We start from the raw sequence: 8809 nt of genomic DNA on the forward strand, positions 1-8809 counted from the left end.
CTCACTCTTCGTTATTCTTTCCAAATCTCTGCAGGGCACCGCCTCTCCCCAGACGAATGCCAGACCTGGATGCCATGCGTGAACATGACCTCATACGCAGATACCGCTTCTCGCAAGAGTTGATAGAGGACTTGACCCGCCGGCTTGCACCACACCTCCAACCACAACACAGGTATCCTACAGCTCTGACCCCCAAGATGAAGGTGATGGCAGCCCTACATTTTTTTGCCACCGGCACGTTTCAATTGACCATAGCTGATGTTGGTGGCATGTCCCAGACAATGTTCAGCCGTGTCCTGCATGATGTTTTAGAAGCCATGATGATGCACCTGGATGAATTCATCCATGTTCCCACTCGTGAGCAGTTGACAGGTGTCAAGGGTGAGTTCTATGCCCTGTTAGGGACGCCTCATGTAATTGGGGAAAGAACTAACCATGGGGTGGTTACCACTGTGCACAGTACTGGGGGTAACTATGACCCTTCTGTATTATCACCTTAATATGTGCTAAATAATCACTATATATGACAATTGTTGCAGCATGTGTACATATAAATCATTTTCTACATTGTTCAGAAAATGATTTATATGTACACATGCTGCAACAATTGTCATATATGACTTAATATATGGTTTTGCATGTAATTGTTTCGTTTGATTATTTAGCACATATTAAGGTGTTAATACAGAAGGGTCATAGTTACCCCCAGTACTGTGCACAGTGGTAACCACCCCATGGTTAGTTCTTTCTTTAATTCTTTTTATGCTCGACTGACAGCGAGCATACCACCGTAGCACCTAAGCAAAAAGCGACAAACATATCGTTCTTACTTGAATTATTAGGAGTGCGCTGCTTCTAGTTATTGATCATGTAATTGGGGCCATTGATGGGACACATGTGGCTTTGGTACCACCACAGGCACAGGAGGTAGCCTATAGAAACAGAAAACATTACCACTCCATTAATGCCCTTGTGGTGTGCCTTGCTAACATGCTGATTTCCCATGTCTGTTCCTGTTTTCCAGGGTCCGCACACGATGCATACATCATGAGGCGTAGCAGGGTGCCAGAAATGATGCTGCAGCTGCACGCGGAATGAGCATGTCTTGTTGGTGGGTATACTCTGTTAGTCCTGTGTTTTGCGCTATCTTTGTATCTTACAGCATCTCCTGACCCACTTCTTCACATGATGTTTCCATGTAGGGGACTCTGGCTATCCCAACATGCCATGGCTGATGACGCCTCTCCGCAACCCCAGAACAGCCGCAGAACACCGGTACAACGACACCCATGGGCAGACGAGGTGCGTGATTGAGAGGACGTTTGGACTCCTGAAGAGCAGATTACGGTGCCTCCACAAGACCGGCGGCGCCCTCCCATATGCCCCGGTGAAGGTCTGCAAAATCTTCATTGTGTGCTGCATGCTGCACAACATGGCAGTGGAGAAGGCCGTGCCACTCATCCTTGATCCGGATGAGCAGGATCATCCAACCGTGAAAGATGAAGGGCTCGGGCACGGGGCAATTGAGGATGAGGATGAGGATGAGGACATTCGGAGTCAGCTTATCCGCAACTTCTTCTCATGATGGTGAGTCCCTGTGTCTGAGTGTGCACGCTTTGAGCCTTGTGTGGCATGTGTTGCAATGTGTGTGTCGAGCTGACTGTGTGCTAAGTGACTTGGATGTGTGTTCTGATGTGTCATTCAAGTGATGATGTCATTCTACACATTTTAGCTGGGACACTAAATTTATTAAGGGCATGGTGACAACATCATTCCTGTAGAGTACATGTACATGTCTGCAGATTACTAGCTCTCCGCTGACTTGTTGTGTGTCTGTCCTCCCCAGGTTCTTGCGGCTGTCGTCTGCTCATGTCATCATTGCCCTCCTGCTATTCCTCATGAGTATTGCAACGTGTGCTGGATCAGAGTTACATGCACAGACATGGTGAAAAGTCATTTGGGGTAAGGAGTGCAGCAAGGCATTTTGTGGGTGGTACGTGTTTGTGATATGTGGGGACTGCTCCTGTGCATGTTGTGTTACCATGCATACATTTCGACTCACCATGGGCCACATGACGTGTTAAATGGCTCCCATGAATTGATAGTCACCCTTCCTGACAGTCATCTGTAATGGTTTGTGGATTCTGATGAAGGCATCAATGTATGTATAACGTCCCTCAGGAACATACGGGATGCTAATGGTGGACATAGTGTGGGACATCCCCATATGAGGCTCAATGGGGAATTGTAGACTCTCCGTGTGCAGCAAGGGGTGTTAGGCTCAACCCCTTCACTTGTGTGCCAGCTCAGTAGGATTTACCACATCTGTGTGTTGAAGGGGGTGTCCAGTGTAGCTCACACATGGTCAGCCAAATGACCTGTGAGTCTGTTCCAATTGATGCATTTCCCTTAGTGTGAGGCTGAGTAATAAAGGTGTTCGTCACACTCCAAGGTGCCTCATCTCTGTCAATGCAGGTCTCTTGCCACTTTGCATGCGGCATATCTGGCATAGTTGTGGAAGATTATGCATAGGAGTCCATGTGTCGTTTAGCAACATGCATGCAGTTGCTCATGGATTAGGCTCCCTATTGGGCATGAAGTACATGGTCGTGTATATTTTTGGGCATGTTGGTCCACACAATGGGCCATCAACAGCTGCTGAGGGTGTGTCTCCTGTGCGCAGGTCGGCCTTCAGTTTCCTGATCTGGTGTCATGCTTCTTTGGTGATTGTGCATGCATTGTCTCTGGGTGTGCCATGTGACACTGGACACTCCTTACTTTACACACGCGCCTGTTGCAGTTGTCCTTCTGAAATCCTAGTCTTGTGTGCCAATTCTGGCATTTTGCAAGGAGATGCCGCCTGCTGCTGCGGCCCCTGCAGCAAGGGCCCAGAGAGTATCCAGATTTGGCTACACACACGCCTCCAAGATGCTCCTCACTTCCTCCCTCCACCCATTCATTTGGCTGTCCTCAGCTTGTCTATGCCACTGTTGCCGCCACGCGGTGCCAAAGGCTGGCCCATCAGCACATGCAAGGTGCACATTGCACCACCATCCTGTCCTTTCATAATGCACATCACACTACAGTCTGATGTAGCAGCCAGACTCCGAGCTATGTCCATCCGCACATCTAACGCCTGCTGTCAGACATACCCTGGGCACACACACGACACCTTTGCATGCTGAGTGTGCAACTCCCACTGCCTACACTGCGCTGCCCGCCTTCCAGGCCCTGTCACACCAACCAGGTCACGTCCCTAATACTCCCCACCGGCTCTGTAGCCCAGCAAGGGCATGGGAGTGGGACTCAAGGCTCCAGCATGTAGTATGGTGTCATCGTCTGGGACATGGCACAGGTATCATCTCTCAGCATGTCAATCTACAGAGTGTCCAGGACCCCCCTCTCCACCATCACATGCGCACAGCACCTCATCATCAGCTCGTATGCCATTGACAGCCAGGTGCTCCTCACCCTCAACAAAGACACAGACATTGGCAGTTCCATCATTCAAGTATGCATGAGATCCCTTGATGAATGGCTGAACACGAGCCACCTGAGGCTGGACTTGTACAGGACTGAGGTGATCATCTGAGGATTGTCCCCTTCCAGCTGGGTCAAGTGCTTGTTTCCCACCCACAAGACCCCTGCACAAGCACCCAGTGGCCACACACACAAGATGGTGTGCATCATGTTTGCCTCGCTCACATTTGCCATGCTAGTCCACAGCATCTGTAGCTCATGCTGCAACGCCCTCTGCATTATGCACATGATCCACAGATAGATCCACTCCAAGAAAAGACAGGCCATCCCCCAGGTCCATGACAACATCCGTGTCAAATACTGCCCTGCCCTCTACGGAGCAAGTACATCCAAACTCCCAGGAAACTTGTCCACATCCAGGGTGCATCTGCACACCTCAGCTTCAACACCCTGCGCCCCAGCCACCTCACCGTCCACCATAGATAGCTGCAATGGATCACTGTCTGCTGCAGGATGACCTCCACACTCCCCACCCACACTCAGGAGGCAGTCCACAACCCCGACCCAAAAAAAACCTTGTACATCTGTCATCCTAGATCCCGTTGGGCCATCTCCGTGCATCCAACCTTGCCCTGGCCACCGTTCTTCACATCCACCGTACTCCAGCATGCAGGACATTGTTCTCCCACCTGGCCACACATACCTGGGACTCCCTCCCCGGGAACCTCCACATGAGCCATGTCCTCTACGCCTTGATGATAATCTCCCAAATAGGTCTGACCGCACAGTTTAGCAAGCCCCCCCTCAGCAGCCGGTGGCCATCACAGGTGAGTGTTGTGCTCCATGCCTACATTGAATGATACCTTGTGACCCATGTGTGTCCTGTACCAGACTCTGATCCCAGGGTATGGATGGCTGGAGTTAGTTCAACACTCAGGCATAGTTTGCCATTTCCACACACATATGTCGTTGAATAATGCAAAATGACAGGAACGTCTCATGACCAAAGTAACATATTTATTTGCGGTGGGGTACGTGTATTGGTAGATGAAATTAGGTGCTCTACCGGGGGAATAGAATCCAAAGTTCACAGGGGGAGATGGTATCCTTGGCACTGGAAGTCATCAGAGTCCAGGGCACAGTGTTGGTCATCATTGGTCAGACTGTGACCAGCAAGCCCATGTGGCAGAGAATGTCATTGGATAAGGTGCTGCTGTTGCACCAGAGGGCCAGGTGCCAGGCCAGGTGACCTGGGAGATGTGGATGGTCCGCTGACTCTCACGGTCTTTTCCGTGGACGACCCACCTTCTTCCGGGGACCCTCAGATGCAGGCCTTGACGATGCTTGGGACGCTCCGTCAGACAAATCCTCCTCCTCCTCCTCCCTCCCTGTGTCTGGTGCTGGTCTACGCCTGGTGGCACAGGGAGGGTTGCCCATGCTTTGGGCGATCTGACGGAGTGATTGGCTCATGTCCCTGTGCACCGCCAGGAGCTCAGCCAGTCTTGCCTCCATCCGTCCTTGGTGTTGTTGATGACTGGCATGATGCTCGACCTGCAGGTTCTTTATCTCATCGAGGGTCCCCTGCATCTCTGAGAGTCTCAACACGACCTGGTTGATGCCTCTGGTGTCACGCCGGTATGAGTCCAGGATGTTGCGTATGTGTGACATACCGGTGTCCTTAGCTGGCTGGTCAGGTTCGCGCCTCCGCCTGCCTCCACTCCCACCACCCCTGCCCACTTGAGCCTGGCCTGCCCTTGTGCGCACATCGGGTCTACGGGACCCCTGAGGGATGGCATTTGCAGGGTTGCCTGCCTCCTCCTGGGTGCCCGGAGAACCTTGTCCCTCCTGGTCAGACTGGCTCTGTTGTTCAGTGTGAGCAGGGCTCCTGGGTGTGTCCTGGGATGTGGCAGGAATGGGGGGGGTGTTTGGCACAGATGTATCTGACGCAGGTGCTGCAGGGGCTTGGGCACCAGAGGGTCCAGGTTGGTCGGGGTCTTCCACGGAGTGGTGAGAGTCGTCGCTGCCGGTGGGATCATCTTCACTCGGAGCCTGGGACTGTGATTCTTCCCCCCCAGTGTTAGGGGGAGATCGTCGACATTGCCCTGTGTGTGACAGAGAGACAATGTTAATGGTGTTTCATGCAACATCTATGTTTCATACATATTCAAGTTGACACAGTTCCTCCAGGTAGTTGGATGTGCCTAGCATTCCTCTCAATGTCCACTTGGGGATGGGTATGTTGCGGGGGACAGATTGGGATGTTCTCCTGAGTGTTTGACCTGTAGATTGTTGGCTATGATGCTTATTTGGCTATGGATTGGTCTTGTTGTGTCACATGTCCATTGTGGGAGTGTGTAAATCCGTTGCCTGCCCCGGGGGTGTGTGCTTGTGTTAGGGGGGAAGGGGTTGTGACCGGGCCTGCTGTTGTGTGTAGTGTGAGTTGTCATTGGGTCTCCCAGGTGATGTGTGTGTCCCCTCATGGTGCATGCTGGCATGACAGTGAGTGTGAGTTCCTGTGCTAGATACCTGTGCTTGTGGAGTTGGTGTTTGAGTGTACAGTGGTCTCAGGAGGGCCTTGTGCTGCATACAGCAGGGCCAAGTGTCAGCTACCTTGTCAGTACTTTGCCAGTCCCTGTGCATTGTGCATGGGTATGTACCTATGCCATATGGGCTGAGGGCATTAGTGTCTGCGTCTCATTTTCACAATGTGTTGTGTGGGGCCCACCCTCCCAGCCTCCCGGACATCCAGTCTTATGTTTGTGGTTGTTGTAGCCTTGGACATGGCTTTGCCTTGATTTGTGAAGGGTGCATGGAGACGTTAGTAGCATTAGCGTGGTTTTTGAATGTGGTTGTGTGCGGTGAGTGCTTGGGGGAAGTTGCGTGCATTTGGTGTATATGTGGTGTGGACCCCATTGCCCCATGTTACGTAAGTTGTTTGTGTACTCACCAGGCTCTGCGACTCCTTCGACTCCGTGTACTCCCACCGGCGGTAGCAGGGCCATCACCTTCTCCTCCCAGGGATGGTAGTGTACGGGTCTGCGGGGTGGCCCACCTCCAGTGATGTTACTCTGGGCATATTCTTCGTTCATTTTCCTCTTGACCGCCCTGCGCAGATCGTACCACCTGGCTTGGCATTCATGCCTGGTCCTTCGGATGGGCGCAACAGCATTCACCTTATCGACAATCCTCTGCCACATGGCAGATTTTTCAGCTATGCTGGTCTGTCTGACCAATGTTCCAAACAGCTGTGGCTCGACTCTGATGACTTCGTTGACAAGGAGGTCCAGCTCCGCCGTTGTGAACTTTGGATTCTTGTCTGTGGGCATGGCGTGGGGTGTGGGTGTGAGTGTGGATGGTTGTGGGTGTGTGGGTGTGAATGTGACGGTGTGTGTGTGAATGTGAAGAGGGGGATGTTTGTGGAGGAGGTTGTGTGAAGGTGTGTGAGTGAAGGTGTAGTCAAGGTATGAGTAAAATTACTTTTAACGGATCGGAATCGGCACCTTTATGTTAACATTACTGTGAATGAATTTTCTATATTTTAAATATAGAAGTAAACAAAAATTCTACAGCACTATTAACTGAAATTTTGAATTACATTTTTAATGTAAATACAATAAAATTATATTTCTGAAGTTTACATAAAAAATTCATTCTCACTTTATATTATGAATTAATAATTAAAGGGCTGATTACGATGACGATGGGACCGACAGCAGTCCCACCACCATGTTCTCTGCGCGCCATATTACAATGGCAGGCGAATGGTTGGCGGTCGAAAAGACTGACCGCCACAAATTCGACGGGCTACTTGAGCCCGCCGGTGCAGCAGAGGGGGTTGTATTCCCTACAATGGCGGTGCTGCCTGTCAGGCACTGCTATAGGGATTACAATGTCCTGTATTGGGCCACCCTGGCCCTCAGCTGTGGGTTTTGGTGGCCACCTATGGTGCCCCCCTACATATCCCTGCACCATGTGGCAGGCCCTGCATGGTGCCTTCCATGTAGTGCAGCGATATGTTAAGTGTCCCCTTTTTGCACTGCTGCGTGTGCTGCAGCCAGCAGCATCTGCCGCAATACAAAACATAGGCATTGCGATCGCCGTGGTGGCGGTCGCATCCAAATGCCTCTGGCAGGACTGCCGACTGTCTGTCGGATGGTCCCATTTGCGAAAGGGTGGCGGTCGCAAAGTTATGTTGAGAATTTATTCAAATCAATGCTATTTTTACATTAATTTTGAAATGCAAAAAGTTAAAACCTTCTATAATTAAATTAAATGTATATGTTTATAATTTTTAAAAATATATTATTTTTTAATACTTTTAACTATTTTAAATATTTTAATGTACTTTAACTTTATTTCCTAAGGGTTTTTTTAAGTTCCCAATTCCATTATCTTTTATGGGAGAGGGTTGGCAGTACCAGTGGTTGGCCATGTGTAGTGCTGGACGTATTTCTGATTTTTTTAATAGTAAATTTTGCTCTATCCCTTTTTAGGGAACGGGGAAGTGTAAGGGCCTTATTACGATTTCCGGGGGTGCGGCTGTGGCGGTCTTCTAACTACCTTATTATGACATGGGCAGTCAGGCCACCCTGGGACGACAGCACCCCCTGGTGGTTTTTCGCAGTGGTCTTGAGGCCGCAATATGCTTGGTGGAACTGCCGTGGTCCCGCAAAGCATATTACAAGTTTCCTCACCACCACACTTTTCATGGTGGTGCAACCATGATGAAACGTGTGGCAGTGAGGAAACAAAGGGCTCCCTAAAGGTGCCGCTTGTGCCTCTGTGCCATGGGGTGCATTCATGGGGGCACATGTTGTGCCCCCCGTGTGTATGCATCCCTGTTGCTTCACGGAATTGACTGCAGCAGTCCAAGTTCCAAGTGAATAGAGTAATAATGGCCATAGGTTTTTCCAGATTCCGATATATGTTGTATGCATCATATTGTTGCAAATAATTTATTTCTTCAATCTCAGTCTAGGGAAACTGAGAATAGATTTCACAGCAATCTGGGATGTTCCCAGTTCAGCAATCATGGCTTCAAATATTATAAAGAGATTAGCATTGAATCTAGAATTAAATTCAAGTGCCATCACAAAAAAAGGGAACGTCTAGACGGGAGGCTGACTGACTCTTTTTTTTAAAACAAATTCTACATATTTTGGGCCCACCTTAAGAGGACTTTAATGGGCCATACCCCTTACATTTGCATTTACATCGTAATAAAGCTCTTGAAAAGGTCTAGCAGTGAGGGACTGGAAAATCCCATTTAATCCCGAAAGCCCAACCCTCAAGTGATCAGAGGTAATACTGAATTTAAACTGAGGGAGTG

The 8809-nt window shown here is 49.9% G+C and overlaps 1 long non-coding RNA gene across 1 annotated transcript; it reads left to right on the plus strand.

Annotated features, from left to right (window-relative positions):
• Positions 1–783: 783 nt before the first annotated feature.
• LOC146857375 (uncharacterized) lies at positions 784–2252 on the plus strand. The gene is made up of 3 exons (XR_014979574.1): positions 784–1111; positions 1203–1587; positions 1847–2252. It is a non-coding gene; the product is annotated as an uncharacterized LOC146857375 (long non-coding RNA).
• Positions 2253–8809: the final 6557 nt, after the last annotated feature.

The sequence above is a fragment of the Triturus cristatus genome, chromosome 3_2 (assembly GCF_964204655.1).
Source record: "Triturus cristatus chromosome 3_2, aTriCri1.1, whole genome shotgun sequence".
Lineage (NCBI taxonomy): Eukaryota > Metazoa > Chordata > Amphibia > Caudata > Salamandridae > Triturus > Triturus cristatus.